The following is a 17366-nucleotide window of genomic DNA, read 5'->3' as shown; positions in this document are numbered from 1 at the left end:
CGCGTGTGTGGTTGCTAGGTCAAATCGCATTACTTTGCATGATTTTAAGCTAACCTAAATTATATATTCGAAATTGTAATCATAATTACAAGAGCACTCATCACATAGGGCGTTTTATTCTAATTTAGAAGGGTAATTTCTAATATGCATTTATAGTTGATATTAATTTATCAAAAAGGGAATAACTAAATTTAGTGGTGGGTCGACTTCATCCGAGGTCGAATAATATTTTTTGGAAATATTAATTTTACAAACTAAAAGTTACTTATAAATGGTGTGACATATGAATATGAGTGAAGTTGCATGTATAAATAAAAGGTTGAAGTATCAAATCTTATCCCCTTATAAATTTTTATTGCCTTATAACAAAGTCAAATGGTCATTATTTAAAAAATAAATATGCTGAAGCCTGGGCTCGAACCCTTGACCTTATGTAAGGGTTTTCAAATAATCACCATCTCATCTAACATTTCTTAGTGATCCATGTTTCCACAAAATTAAAGATATATGTTGTAATTAGTTAATGCTATTAAACATATCTACTGCATCTTTAAAAATAAATGAATTTGCATGTTCATTAAAATTAATTATGTATGCATGATGTACATATACTAAAGTCTTAACCACTAGGCTAAGTTGTATATATTGTTATTATCATAAAGTATTATATTAATAAATGAAATTTTTTCTTACCCGAGGCATAGCCCGGGCCTAATAACTAGTTAACATTCTAAAAAGAGATGGCAACATAAAAAATTTGTCTCGCCAAAAGATGTCCAAGTCACCCTCTTATTGTAAAAGAAAAGGGCAAAACAATCACAACATATCTAATTGATTGAGACCATATCAATTGTTGTCTAATTAAATCATGAAGACTTTGAAGCAATCGTAATTCGTAAGTGTCTTAACTGGCATTAATCACAATTGAGACCATTCAATAAACGGCCTAGTAGCTGGTGGTTTGCAGTTATTCTATACGTACTACATTAGTTTCACAAACATTTCCCTATTGAGTAGGTATGGCCTATGGGAGCCAATGAAAGGAGAGAGTTAATTTGTGAAAGTAGTGTTCTTTATTTAACTTCTAGGAAAGAGAGAGAGAGAGAATATTTAATGACATGGGTATTATTTAGTGGACCTAGTGAACTCATGTGGATAACAGGATAAGAGAGGTTAAAAGAGAGAAAAATGTTCACTAAAAATGAAATAAAAGCATAGTAATTAGTAAAGATGAACTTCATGGCAAATACTAGAACAAAGCATGGAGGAAGATCTTTGTTAAACGAATAGTTTACTAAAAACAAACTAAAGCCTAATGTATAGTAGAGCCGGCAAAAACTGACTCAACTTGATAACCCAACCTGAAACTGACCTGAAAATTCTAGGTTTGGGTTGAGATTTTCGACCTGAAAAAAAATTGGGTCGACCCAACCAATCCTGAAAATATGGTGGGTTAGGTTCAGGTTGACCTTTTGAACCTGAAAATAACTCGAAATGACTTGATTTTAAAATAATTTAATTATATTAGGTTAGCCCTTACCGGTTAGGTTATAATATTGGACTAAGCCCAATAACCCTATAGTATCACGAAATTACTCCACGACGTTTTTCGTTCTCCTATGCTAACTCACTTCAATCAAAACCAGTATCACTAAATCAGCAACTCACTTCAATCAAAATTCTAGAGTTCTTCGCATCTTCAACTCCTAACAATACGTTCTTCTAAATCTTCAACTCCTAACCATAAGTTCTCTCTAGTTATGTTGTTTTCGTTTTTTATTTTTCGTTTTTTAATTCGAATTTTCTTTTTCAATTAGAGCTCATATTTAATTTCGTTTTTCATTTTTTAATTCGAATTTGAACTTCAAATACATTGATTTTACAAGTTACTTTCGTTTTTTTTTACTTTCATTTTTTGCTCACATTTAAGTTCTTCTAGTATGCTGATTCTTCTCTAAGTTTCGAGTGTTTAGACTTTAGATTTGTGCATTTCAGAAGAATATGAAGGGAAAAGCCTGAAATATGTACTGATGGTTTCGTTTTTACTTTCGTTGCCTAGTGTCGATATAAGTATAACACCATTACATGTACAGTACCTTTTGGAATTAAGTTGGCAGTGTTTTGATAATTGGATATTTAGATTTTCATTTTAGGTCATTTTGGATTGGTTTCGGGTCAACACGAAACATATAAGGTCAAGTTTGGGTTGAGGTTTTCGACCTGAAATATAAATCAGGTCTGGGTTAGGGTTGAGGTTTTCGACATGAATATAAATCGGTGTCAACCTGAAATTGACCTAACCGGACCTGATTGCCAGCCCTAGATATGCAACGTAACTATGAGGATTGAGGACTAACAATAACTCATTGCGCATATTGACGTTTTACACTAAATTTATAAAATTAAATGTCATAATTGTATTGTTCATAGGTAAATTACAATGTTTTTTTAAAAATATTATTTTTTCTATAATTTTTAATAATATATAATTGAAAATATTGGTGTGTGGTCATAAATGTGTATCGACAAATGTGTCCAGTCAATATGATGATGGATTAATTAAGAAACAGATGAAATATATTCTAAAACAGCATTAGCGAAGGAAATATGACAAAGTCAAACATTAATTGGTTCTATTAATACTTAATTATTAATTGTTTGATACTTTTATTTAGAGTCATGTGGATATGCATGTCTCGATGTGTATTTCAAAATATCTATTATCTTAATTTTACTAAGTAATAAAAATTATAATTTTTTAGAAGTATGCAAATGAAAAATATGCACATTTCTAAAAGAGAATCACAAGAATAAACAAACATATACTTATCCTTTCTAAAAAGCTTGCAACATTTGGACTTTCAACTTGTCAAAACATAAATTCAATATTCAATACCTAATTATCTAATCCTAAAAATTATGAAAAAGAAATTGACATTTTCAAAGATACATCGAGACTAATATGTTAGCAACATTTATATTATAATATATAGTTTTTTTTATCCATATAAGCCACAAAGACAGTACAAAGTACAAAGAAGCAGGGGAGGAGGAATTCGAACATGTGACCTATCATTCACAACACATCAATCTTAACCACTTGGTCAAGACATCCTTTAAGAACGCTCTAAATGGCATACACTTGTTTAAAAGAAGTGTTAATTTCAAACAAGGGATAATCTAGGAATTTTGTTTTAGGGAAAACCCTAACTCCAAGAATGGATGGAACAAGTTGGAGTGCTTTTAACAAAGGCGTCGCCAGCTTCACTACTTTGTTTTTTTGATCCATATGAGCCATGAAGACAGTACAAAGTACAAAGAAGGGGAAGGAGGAGTCAAACCTGTGACCTATCGTTCACATCACCTCAATTTTAACCACTATCCAAGACATCCTTGATAGCTTCACTACTTTGGCCTTGTTTGGTTGTATATAGGAAGTATATAGGTAAGTAACTTCCTCCATTTTGGAGGAAGTAGAACTTCCTAAGAAGTGCAAATTCCCATGGTTTTGCCAACCAAACAACTTCATATACTTCTACTTCCTAGGAATTTGCACTTCCCATGATTTGTTTTGTCAACCAAACAAGACCTTTGTGAATAGAAAGGTTGTGCATAAGAGTAGAAACATTATTATTGAAAAAAATTTGAAGTTCAAAATTCGAACCACTAAACTTGGTAAGGCTAAACTTAAGGAAATTAATTTTCACTAACTTTAGGGATAAATACCTCATCTTTCAATATTTGAAATTTAAGGACCTCGAACGGATGTAAAGTAATTAACTTCATTAACTTGTTCATCTATTGATGTTAGATGATAAATTACCACGTTAAATAAGGAAAACGGTTTTTTCACCAAGTACCCCTGAGTTTTATTAAAGTTCACAGAGTACCCTCGTATTCTCAACAATTCACGCAGCCCCTTGAGGTTTCGAAAAATACTCGAAATATCCTTTATAACTAACGTTGTCAAACTTCGTTAGTGATTAAACTCAAATTAACCTAATTAAGCCAAATAACTCCTAATCAACCTAATTAACATTAATTAAATTGTAATTAACTCTAATTAAATACTAATAATCTCCCCCCCCCACCCCCTTCCACAACAACTACCACCTACGAGCAACTACCCCCACCACCCTCCACCACCCCACTACGCAAAACTCCCTGCCACCCTCCCTCCTTGCAAACTCCCTGTCACCCTCCCCCCCTACTACGAACGACCCCACCCTTCCACTTCCCTCCCTTACGAACGACTCCCGCCTTCCCTTCCCCTCCCCCTCCCCCTCCTCCTCCTACTCCCCTGCGGATGACCCTCACCCCTGCACCACCCCATGCGCAAAACTCCCCCACCCCCTTCTCCTCTCGCCTTCTCCACCGCCTTTTGCTTCGCCGTCAACAACTAGACCACCATTGTTGGCCAACCCCCCATTTTATCAATAACGCATTGCTAACTCCACCATTAATGTCGATTCAAACACTTTCAAAGCAGAAAACTCCATCTCCATCTCTCCAATTCTTCATCACTGTAACAAAAAACGACCCATTAATCAACTTTCAACCCCATTATTTTTCAGCCCATTAAATTTATCCAAATTCAAAAATGGGTTTTTTTAGGGAGATACATCCACGATGGCAGACCAAGAGGCCATCTTTGGAGGGGGAAGAAGTTGATTGGGAAAGAAGTCGTTTTTTGTCATTTTGGGTGTGAAGAAGTTTAAAGATGGTGAAGAAAAGCTTGATAAGTTCATCAAATTTCATGTGTTGAGGCTTATGGTGGATGTAGTGTAACGGTGTGATTGAAATTTTGGCGGGGTTTGTAAAAAACTGGAAACTACAAGTAATTCAGTGGTGGTGGTGGTGAGAGAAACGAAATACGAGTGTTGGCAATTGTCGAATCCTAAATTCTCACAAACGAGATGGATAAATGGTGAATAAATTTTGTAATGGAAACTTAACGACAGGGGAAAGTCGTGTATTTTTCAAAACCTCAGGCGCACCAGGCCAGGTGAATTATTGAAAACACAAGGGTACCCTATGAATTTTCGTAAAACTCAGGAGTACATGGTAAAAAAAACGTAAAGAAAATGTTTGAGTAATCCTCAAGGTTGCCAACCCTCTTATACCATTAGAATAAGATAGTGATATGTATGTAATAAATTGAGGGAAAAAGTGACATAAAAATAATGTTTTAATGTATTTCTAGCCAATGTGTGAGAACCACCCTTATGGTGAGAACCGTGAGAACCACTCATTTTTCCTCATTTTACAAAGATTTTGATCATTTCATAACATTTTTGCTCATTTTTTGTTTCACTTATTTTATGGTTTTGCCCATTTAACAATTTTGTGCTCATTTATCAACGTTTTTGCTCATTTTACGTTTTGCTGATTTTACTTTTTTTTTTTCATTGAACTTTTTTATGCTCATTTAACGTTTTTCTTCTTTTACATTTTGTACATTTTACGTTTTTGATAACTTAATGTTTTATACTCCTTTTATGTTTCCTCTCATTTGTTACTTTTTTGCTCATTTTAGGAAATTTTTGCTCATTTTAAGTGGTTCTCACGGTTCTCACCATAAGAGGGTTCTCACTAGAACCCAACCCTATATATATATATATATATATATATATATATATGTATAGTATATAATATACATATATATATGTATACATATATATACATATATATATGTATACATATACATATATATGTATATATATATATATCTATTATATAAGCCAAGGGAGGAGGTGTGGTGTCCTCTTTTGAAGTGACTAAAATACCCTTAATGATCTAATTAATGGAATGAAAAAAATTACAAATGCAAATCATTTAAAAATTCTCATTCCAACTTGCCATTTAAAACAAGTTTAAAATGGTATATGCATCAAATACTTCAATCAAAAATTAAATGGACAAAATATTTATACCTTATAAAAATAGATGGTATACATAACGTGCACATGAAAAGTCTGAACATTCACTCCTTTGATACTCTTTAATTCAGTTAAACCAACTCATTATTTTTGTTCTTTCTGTCCAATATTCATTCACAAAAAATTAATGTTAACAATCACTCACAACCTTTTTATGTTTTTTACATTAGCGAATTAATATATCTAAATTCATCTAATTATTGAATTTTTCACATTTAAGTTTAATCATAAATAAAGTACGAATGGGGTATCTAATAGAATAACAAATTTTAAAATTAACGCACGCATCGCGTGCATATGAAGGTTTATATATATTATATGAGAACTGTGAGAACTACTCATTTTTACATATGTTTATATATATTATATGCTTCTGCTATTTTGGACAGCTTTGATTTTATCTTCATGCTGTTGGTACTAATACTTCAAATTCATTTAAAATAGTTTGTTATTTTGAGTCAATTAATTAGTCAAATCATTATTAATGTTTTCGGTTATTTGGGAGAGAAATTAGAAAGACTACATTTTTATATTTTCATACATAAATAATTAAACAAAACAACTTTTAAATAGACATACAAAACACTACTAATAACATGCCCACTACTTAACCAGTTAACCTACTACTTTTATCCCACTAAATAGATACATTATGTAGACCAATAACTAATTATTAACAACTAGTCCTAACTACTAGGAAAACTATTTGACTAATTTTGGAGCATAATCCAACATATGATGTATGTTATATTAACGAGTGCATTTGTTTGTCAAAGTATGTTATAGTGGCACCTTTTCTGGTCCATAGCATATACTTGTATGGTAGGAGCGAGAGAGAGAGATCTTACCTACATTGCTGTAGTCCCATTTATGCTATGGAGGATGCTTCACAACCAAATCTGGATCAGTTTTTCTCGTTATCGAACAGCCAAAGGCAACAACCTCATTGTCGACAGGAGTCTCGAGTTTGAGCAAGTTGACAGGGAAAGGAATTGGTACACATTGCACAACTAAAACAACTGTATTACTTTCCTGTATTTTGAACATCCTTCTTTCACTCACTTTTGTCGTGTGTATGCATGGTGATTTTCGAAAAATTTGTACTCCTTTTAATGTGAAAAAAATTATTAGTAAGCTATATGGTGTTGAAGAAATTTCACTAATCTTAATTAGAACATAATGAGAAAGTATAAATTTGTTACAAACTTACAATGTATAGATTGGCGAAATATGACAATACTTGAATATGGAGAATTACACGCTAAAGTGTAACACATATTCGAATTGATCATTTATATAATATGCCCTATTTTGAATAGAAATATGGAATTAAAGTATATCAAGTGAAAATTTCGCGAAAACAAATAACTTTTACCATTGTAATGGGCTAACATACTACTAAAATTTACAAAGTCGTAATAATTTTATTTTTGAAAATTCGATTTTTATATTCATGTAATGATATTTGTTAAATATGAATGTCGTTGTGGGTTGAATAGGGATGATCAGATATTGTTAAACGGGATGTTATTTTATGCTGGCTATTGGGTTTTGGAGGCTGCAAAAAGCTTGCCCTTATGGAGATTTGATGGTTTCATTCAAATTTTCTTACTTCACATGGGTCCTGTGGAGTTTCTCTATTACTGGTTCCATAGAGCTCTACATCACCACTACCTCTACTCTCGCTACCACTCTCATCACCATTCTTCAATTGTGACCGAGCCCATTACTTGTAAGTCATACATGCATTAACTTTAAGGGTGTGGTGTCAACATTATAATACTCCATTCGCTTCTTTGTTCTCCCTTCTATTATCTGCGCGACTTCTAATGCATAACTTTAAATATTAATATCTCTAATTATAAATGTGAATATAATGAAATCTTACTTGACGAATGATGTCATAAAATTGTTATATCACTATATATATTGTTTTTTCCTACATTGGTAATAAAATATGTAAATTACATGATTTTGGCTTCTCATATTTGTTTGTTTTCATTGGTGTACATTGTGCAGCGGTCATTCATCCATTTGCGGAACACATAGTTACTTTATTCTGTTTGCTATACCAATTTTATCGACTACATTCGTTCATACAAGCTCAATAGGTTCCATATTCATTTATATCACTTATATTGACTTGATGAACAACATGGGTCATTGCAACTTTGAGGTCATTCCTAAATGGGTGTTTACAATATTTCCTCCCCTCAAGTATCTCATGTACACTCCTTCGTAAGTACTATTTCTCAATTCTATCTATTTCTATATCTATTATTGATGTCGTAGATTTTCCATTTGCTATGTGGAATCCAAACCGATGCTTGGGTCTTATTGTTAGTAGGGCTTACCCGAAACTTAACATAAGTATGAAAATTAAACATGAAATTAACATTTAAGCCTCATGAACACTACATTTGGGTAAATTAGGAAAATTAAGACTTAGTAATGGGAGGATAAAAAATGTTGAATCTACCATTGGGAATTTCTCAATAATAACAGCCTACCAATGGGAATTTCCCAAAATAGTTCAGAAAAATGATGATCGGTGGAATTGGTGTGTTTCTCAATATATATAGGTAAGTACAAAGAAGAGGAGGGGGGATTTGAACCTGTCACGGCACCTCAATCTTAACCACTACGCCAAGACATCCTTGATATCTCGATTTAGTTATCACATTACAATAAAATTATATTATCAAAGTAAGCGATAAATTATTGCACCATTCAAAGAAATGATAGTTGATTCCAAATGGAGAAAGTAGCTTCATGCATCAATAAATAGTCTCACTATTGTTAATTTTTGATATAACTCAACATTGTCTTTTGTGTTGTTTCCAATAGAAAAAATGACTAGATGAATAACTTGTTCTCCACTAAACAAGTTACACATTTGGCGAAAACAGTTCTCCAATTAGCCTAACTCTCTTACAATTACATAAGATTCCGAGTTGATTATTGTTTTACTATGGTGCATGACAGGTTTCACTCTCTGCATCACACTCAGTTTCGAACAAATTACTCACTCTTCATGCCATTCTATGACTACATCTATGGAACAATGGACAAATCTACAGATACTCTTTATGAGACTTCTCTTAAGAAACCAGAAGATATTCCAGATGTTGTTCATCTTACACATCTAACAACACCACAATCTGTCTACCATCTTAGGTTAGGCTTTGCCGAACTCGCCTCGAAACCACTGACTACCAAATGGTATCTATGGCTTATGTGGCCTCTAACATTATGGTCCATGATCTTAACATGGATAAATGGTCGGACATTCATTAACGAAAGAAACACCTTTAAAAAGCTCAAGGCGCAGTCATGGGTTGTACCACGCTTCAAGATTCATGTAAGTTTAACTTATATGCTTTTAGAGTTACTCTTGTAAGAGACTACGTGCTTATTTTTAAATTAAAATTAGACAATGATAATTCTTATATTAAAAACAGATTAGTCAAATAGCGACTAATTTGATTTCTTTCAGTAACTAGTTTAATCCTTTTGGTAATTAGGTCTACTTTTATATTAAAATTAGACCGTTTCTTTTAATAGTTTGTGTTAATAACTAAAACTTATGAACCCAAACAAAATTTGATTTGTTATATCTATTATTGTGATTGCCTTCATTTGTTGAATGCTCATCCGTTGTCTTACAATATACAATATGAGCCAGTCAATTTGATTGGTTCATGGCAACCTATTCTATATTTCATCTGTTCACGTTTACTTGTAACATTTGTTTTTTGTACGTGTTCACTAAAATCAAATTTTTGACGATTAATGTTTTTAACTACGCATACACATTGAAATACTAAATCTAACAGTATCACACATGATGTTAAATTTTTGTGAATACATTTGTGACAATATAGTCAAAAGTGACGAATAACAAAAAAACATTCACTAAAATGAGACGAAAGGAGTAACTGTATACAAACAATACACAATTTAAACAAATGTAATTAAACCATTAAGAAATTTAACAATGCAATAAAGTGGAATATAGGATTTTACTTTGCTTTTATTGGCTGATAGAGATATATATATTTGTGTGTAGTATCTTTTACAATGGCAACGAGCTGCAATTAACAAGTTGATTGAAGAAGCCATAATAGAGGCAGAAGAGAAAGGAATCAAAGTAGTGAGCCTTGGACTTTTAAATCAGGCAAGTTATAACTAATGATTCTTTTAATCCTTTTATTTTGTTAAACAAATCATGATTAGCTAGCTAATTAAGTACCAAACTAAATTAAAGTCGTGTGATCCTTGTTCCTTCGGGGAGCAGTTCAATAAAAATGGTGAAATTTACATGCAAAAGCACCCAAACCTCAAAGTGAAAGTGGTAGATGGTAGCAGCTTAGCTGTTGCAGTGGTTCTTAATAGTATTCTGTGGGAACTTCCCAAGTACTGTTTAGGGGTAGACTCTCTAAAGTTGCTTATTCCATTGTCTGCACATTGTGTCACCGGGGCATCCAGGTAAAACTACAACTTATTGTTTAGGCAGTCCATCACACTTGTTCATGTTTATATTTTTGGTTGTCAATTACTAATTTATATATTTAAGTATTTAATTCAAAAGCATTTTATACTTTATACGTTCTGAAATAAATGAAACGTTTCTCTTAAAAAGCTCTTACATAAAGAAGAGATGCGTTTCATTTCTTTCGGAATTAGGAAATGTATATACTCCCTCCGTCCCAAAATATAGTTCACATTTCTATTTTGGGAGTCAAATTTTGAAAACTTTGACCAATATTCTTGCTAATGTATACAAAAAAACATATCAATGAGAGGTCTTGTTAGATTCGTCTCAATGTATAAATTCGTAATATCAACTTTTTATATTTTTTACTCATAAGAAATAGAAGATATCGTAGGTCAAAGGTACGTTTTGGAGACTGTGCAAAATGAAATGGGAACTATATTTTCGGACGAGGGAGTATATTGTTATAAATTATACTCTTTCCTCCCTATAATATATGTGCCCATTTCATTTTAGGCAGGTCAAACTTTTAAATCTTTGACCAAATATTATCACTAATATATACAAGAAAATATACTCAATGCGAGTTCTTTTTAGATTCGTTTTAATATGTAGTTTCATATAATATCAAAGTTTTGTAATTTTTATTTATAAGAAATTGAAGATATCAAAGATCAAATGTCATTCTTGAAGACCGTATACAAATAAACAAGCATTATATTATGATAAGGCGAATAATGATATAGGCAGTATGATGGATTGGTTTAAGTAAAGAGTAAGACATAAAGGAGAAGGTACTTGGTGATTTTAACCTATGCTTTTTACATCTTTTATATTCAGGTTGCTACAATAAGAAAGGTTGAATATGAGAAGCTTAAAAAGGCTTTGACTGTAGAAGATGGCAGCAATCTGGCCCTTTCATCAAAAGGTTGCAATCAAAAGGTAATTCATTCATTGCATTGATATTTTTTCTTCTTTCTGATAGGTTGTGAGATAGTTGATGTCTTGATGATCAGATGTTTTGATGTTTCAAAGCAAAAGAAATCATATCTAGAGAAAATGAGAATACCTCACTTGAAAATATTTTTCCATAAACAAACATTACCTTAATATTTGTGACACCAAAATATGTTCAGTTAATCAGTGACGGATCATGACAATTAAGTTTTGGGGCCGAGGAAATTTAAAAATTAGACCCATCACACAAACATATTAACTAATACTACCTCTGTATTTTTTTAGTCGCATCATTTTTTTTTACATTTGCCGAGATGATTTTTTGAACATTAAATTTCTTATTGGGTGTAGTAGTAGTATTACAACATTAGATCGGGTTAATCTTGTTTCATGCAGGTATGGATAGTAGGAGAAGATTTGAACGAACAAGAGCAGTTATGCATCCAAAGGAACTATATTTATTCCCTTCACTCAGTTCCCTCCCAAGAAAACAAGGAAAGACTGCTTCTATTTGAATACTCCATCTATGGTGGCTCCTACATGTTTTGGAAACTTGCATTCTTGCGAGGTTTGTTCACCATTGTCGCACCTTTATTCGTTCTAACTTCTAAGCATTCGAAAGTTATGTTTGGTTTGAAGAAAAAAGAAATAAAGAAAACCTAATTTACATTTTCTTAGGTTGAAAAAAATTCACTTTATCAAGTGTACGTGAGACACTATTTTTCTTTAGTAGGAGGCCGAGAATGTCACATTTCATATACTTTTTCCCATAAGTTGTAAGGATTAATTATGAAAGAATAACACAAACTTTAAAATCTTATTCAAATAGTTTCCATTGTAAATCAAACTACTTAAAAATGTTTTCCGTTAAACCAAATACTACGGAGTGAAAAAAAAAGAAGCTGATTTTTTTTGGTTATGTAAGCAGAATTGGCTACCAAGGAGGGTGATTAGCGCGTGGCGTGTGGAATACTACATGGTTTAGAAGGATGGGATGTAAATGAATGGGGCGATAGGCTCTTCGACGTCGACAAAGTCTGGGAAGCTTCCTTTCAACATGGATTTCGTCCTTCACTGACCCTGCTTAGCTATAATAAGCTAGTGTGATATCTTAAGATCTCTAATATGAGCTAAATTATGTTGTGACTTTGTGATGAGTTTGAGAAGATCTTTGTTAGTTACTTATTAGTATGCTACGCATTTATTAAGATGGGTTTTATTATGGCATGCTTGCATTGTATGTAATATGGTCTATGGGCCAGAACATATATCTTTACCGATTATAATGATATGCAATCTAATTAAAGTGTGGTATGATTATGAAGCAATGTTGAATAAGTGATGGAATAGATTGAGAAAAATCTCGTTATGCTTTTGTTGGATATTATATATCTAATGTGAGAATTACTGGTAATGTGGTGAATTAGATTAAGCAAAATCACTAATTACTGGTAATTACTTAATACTAAGCAACAAATGAAAAGTGATGAAACTAATTATAAATAGGAAAGCAATGAAAACATATCGAGTAATGGAAAAACCTGAGCAGCGGGAGAAAAAACCCACAAAGCACGCACCTTCAATTAATGGCAACAATGATGAACAATACAAATATTAAGGATGACTTTAATACTATTTTATCTCTCCTCTTTACTAAACCCTAGATTTATCTCTATTTGTGTGGATGATAACCTATAACATAAAAGAGGGGAGTTACTTTAGGGGGCTTAATACAATCCAAAGGTCGAGATTAAACCTGAAACCCGATAAAAAAAATGTGACAGATATGGGTTGCTCAGACGAGTGACAAAAAAAGCCCGCCCGGGAAAATACCCACTACAACTCACTGCCTTCAAGCCACAAAATAAAGCACGCCTGGGCTAAGGGAGCCCGCCCGAGCCACATACCAACACACTCGGGTGCAGGGTGAAGAAGACATTCTGCCTTTAAGACAGAACCAAAGCAACCCAGCATGCCTGCTCGAGCTCCTTGGCCCGCCCGGGCTGCTGGGAAAGGGTTGGTTTCCTTCGCGTGTGTGGTTGCTAGGTCAAATCGCAGTTACTTGCATGATTTTAAGCTAACCTTATTAATTATATATTCGAAATTGTAATCATCATTACAAGAGCACTCATCACATATGGCGTTTTATTTTAACTTAGAAGGGTAATTTCTAATATGCATTTATAATTGATTTTAGTTTATCAAAAAGGGAATAACTAACTTTAGTGGTGGGTCTTTAAGACTTCATCCGAGGTCAATCAGGTCCAGCCTGAATAATATTTTTTGGAAATATTAATTTTACAAACTAAAAGTTACTTATAAATGGTGTGACTTATGAATATGAGTGAACTTGTATAAATAAAAGGTTGAAGTATCAAATCTTATCCCCTTATAAGTTTTTATTGCCTTATTAACATTCTAAAAAGAGATGGCAACATAAACAATTTGTCTCGCCAAAAGATGTGTTGGAACATTTATAGGGTAATGGGTTTGAAACTCATAAGGGTATGTACTAGAAGAGGAGGAGGTCTAGTATGCAAAAGACTAGTGTGCATCAAGTGGCAAAACGCATTGATAAACCAAGGGAGACAGAAGACTGGCCGCGAGTCGCGACAGGCGTCGCGAGTCGCGACCAGTGGCCCGTCGCGGTCGCGACAGGCGTCGCGGGTCGCGACCAGCGCCTCGCGACTCGCGAGCTTCTTCGCGAGTCGCGACGTGTCTTCTGCCTTGGAATGCGAAAAGTTGCCTCGACGGTTTTATATCCGTTGTGATGCTTTGTTGATCATTTTAATGACTTTTAAGGTCCTTTAATCAGTAGATTAAAGACCTTTGATGAGTGATTAAAATGGGGGTTATGTGATTAACCTCTCTAGTCAATGTGATTAAGATGGGGTTATGTGATTAACCTCCCTAGTCAATGAAAGGTTTATTCTTCCTATATAAACCTTGGGTCCTATGAGTGAGGGTTAGAAGAAAATCAGATTTTCTATTCTATACTCTCTCAAATACTTCTTGCTTAGCTTAAGAGAAAACTTGCAATCTTCTCTTGAGTGTTCTTAACAAACACAAAACACAAGTTCTGTTGATTCACTTAGAAGATCATCTAAGTGGATTGTTTCTCTCCATTGTATCTCATTAGTTATTTCGTGTTAACCCGGTGATCCTAGAGGGGCGAAATTAAACTAATAGGAAAGCGTAGTTTCCGTGCCTTGGAGTGGATATCCGGTTCTCTCATTGATCACAAGTTATAACAATCTATTAGTTTAATTTTTCTTTCTTTTCGGATATGGCTCAATCACTCAAGGACATGACTATGAACTTCCAAAAATTGGATAAGTTTGAGGGGTGGGCTATCGGAGGTGGCAAAAGAAGATGCACTTCTTGTTGACCGCCTTGAATGTGGTGTATGTGTTATCAACTCCTATGCCACCACTCCCGGAAGATGGAGAGGAAGAGCCTCTTGAGACTACTAGGAAGAGGATCAAGTGGGAGAATGATGACTACATTTGTCGTGGTCATATTCTCAACTCTCTCACCGACCCGTTGTTTGATCTCTACCAAAATGTGGAGAGGCAAAGGAACTTTGGGACGCTCTTGAGGCCAAGTACATTTCGGAAGATGCTTCAAGTAAGAAATTCCTTGTTAGTAATTTTAATTCTTTTAAAATGACTAATGATCGGCCTATTATGGAGCAATTCCATGAGGTTCATCATATTTTGAACCAAATAAGATCACATGGTATGGTGATGGATGAGGCAATTGCGGTTGCCTCAATCATTGACAAATTACCAAATTCTTGGAAAGATACAAAACATCTTTTAAAACATAAAAAGGAAGACATGTCCATGGAGCAATTAGGAACTCATCTTCGTATTGAAGAGGGGATCCGGGCTCAAGATGGGGTTAAGGATACTACTCCTAGTATTCCTAAATCTACCGTTAATTTGGTAGAGGTTGGTGGGTCTAGTAAGACCAAGAAATCCAAAACAACAACAACAACAACATAACAAAACCAATGTTGCAAACAAGAAGAGGAAGACCCTCTCTTGTTGGATATGCAATGGTCCTCATCTTAAGAGGGATTGTCCTTCTAACAACAAGAAGAAGACAAAGAACACACAACCTAGTGTTGTTCAAAACCAAGGTAACAATGCACATGTTAATGTAATTGAAGAAATGCATTTTGTTGCTATGATTTCTGAAATTATGTGTGTGCAGGTTGATGATTCTTGGTGGATAGATTCGGGAGCCTCTAGACATGTGTGCAATAACAAGGATTTCTTCAAGTCTTTGAAAGATTTGGATGATGGTCCAATCTTGTATATGGGGAATGATTCTACGGTAAAGGCTAGAGGCATAGGCCAAGTAGAATTTTGTTAACCTCGGGAAAGACTTTAACTCTCCGGGATGTTGTGTATGTACCGGAAGTTAGGAAGAATCTGTGTCAGGAGGTCTCTTGAATAAGTATGGTTTTAAAGTTGTTTTTGAGTCGGATAAATTTGTACTTTCCAAGGGTGGTATTTTTGTTGGACAAGGTTTCTTTTGTAATGGAATGTTTAAATTTAGTATTGATAATAAAATTGGTACTAGTTCTATTTACATGCTTGATGTTTCTTCTCTATGGCACAATCGTTTATGTCATGTGAATTATCGTAGATTATATGACATGTCTAAAATGGGGTTATACCTCCTTTCGATTTAAAGTTAGAGAAGTGTCACACTTGGTGCTAAATAAAATTACAAAAAATCCTTATCCTAGTGTGACTAGACAAACGGTATTGCTTGAATTGGTGCATAGTGACTTGTGTGACTTTCATAGTTCACCTTCTTTAGGAAATAAAAATATTTGTAACTTTTATTGATGATTTTTCAAGGTTTTGTTACATATATTTATTATTTACTAAAGATGAAGCACTAGAAAAGTTTAAGACCTTTAAAATCGAAGTGGAACTCCAACTTAATCAAAAGATTAAAAGACTTCGAACGGATAGGGGTGGTGAATATTATAATCCAAGTTATTTTAGTTCCATTGGTGTAATTCATGAAACAACCGCCCCATACTCACCTCAAAGTAATGGTATAGCGGAAAGGAAAAATAGGGTCCTAAAAGAAATGGTTAATACCATGCTTTCTAATTCGGGTCTTAATGACGGTTTTTGGGGTGATGCAATTTTAACTGCATGTTACATTTTAAATCGAGTTCCTAATAAAAGGAATAAGACTACCCCTTATGAACTTTGGTGTAATAAAAAGCCTAATCTCAATTACCTTAAGGTATGGGGTTGTAGGGCAATTGTCAAATTGACGGAACCTAAAAGGAAAACTTTAGGTAAAAAGGAATTGATTGCATTTTTATAGGCTATGCGGTACATAGCAAAGCCTATAGGTTTTATGTCATTGAGCCCAATGACTTTGTCTCTATTCACTCCGTAATAGAGTCAAGGGATGCAATATTTGATGAGACTAGATTCTCATCGATTCCAAGACCAAAGGACATGATACCTAGTACTAGTTCCAATGTTGTAGATGACATTTCAAATGATCATGATACTACAACACCGGAAATTAGGAAAAGTAAACGAATTAGAAAAGAGAAATCTTTTGGACCGGATTTTCAACTATATTTAGTTGAAGGGTCAAGGGAGTCAATTTCGACTCAAATTTCATATTGTTACAATATGGAGGAGGATCCTAGGTCCTTTGATGAGGCTATGAAGTCTCATGATTCTGCTTTCTGGAAAGAGGCAGTGAATGATGAAATGGATTCTATAATGGGTAATCACACTTGGATTTTAGCTAATTTACCTCCCGGTTGCAAACCCCTAGGTTGTAAATGGATTTTTGTAAGGAAAAAGAAAATCGATGGAACCATACTAAAACATAAGGCCCGGTTAGTGGTCCAAGGTTTTAGGCAAAGATATGGTATCGATTACTTTGATACTTATGCTCCAGTAGCTAGAATAGCTACTATTAGA

General features: G+C 33.8%; 1 pseudogene; it reads left to right on the top strand.

Moving 5' to 3' along the window:
* The first annotated feature begins 4462 nt into the window (after positions 1-4462).
* LOC125495344 (very-long-chain aldehyde decarbonylase CER1-like) lies at positions 4463-12711 on the top strand (annotated as a pseudogene).
* The last annotated feature ends 4655 nt before the right edge of the window (positions 12712-17366 follow it).

This window comes from Beta vulgaris, chromosome 1 (assembly GCF_026745355.1).
Source record: "Beta vulgaris subsp. vulgaris cultivar EL10 chromosome 1, EL10.2, whole genome shotgun sequence".
In the NCBI taxonomy this organism is placed as follows: domain Eukaryota; kingdom Viridiplantae; phylum Streptophyta; class Magnoliopsida; order Caryophyllales; family Amaranthaceae; genus Beta; species Beta vulgaris.
The sequence above is the reverse complement of the archived record's forward strand: the minus strand, read 5'-3'. Positions and strand labels throughout refer to the sequence as shown.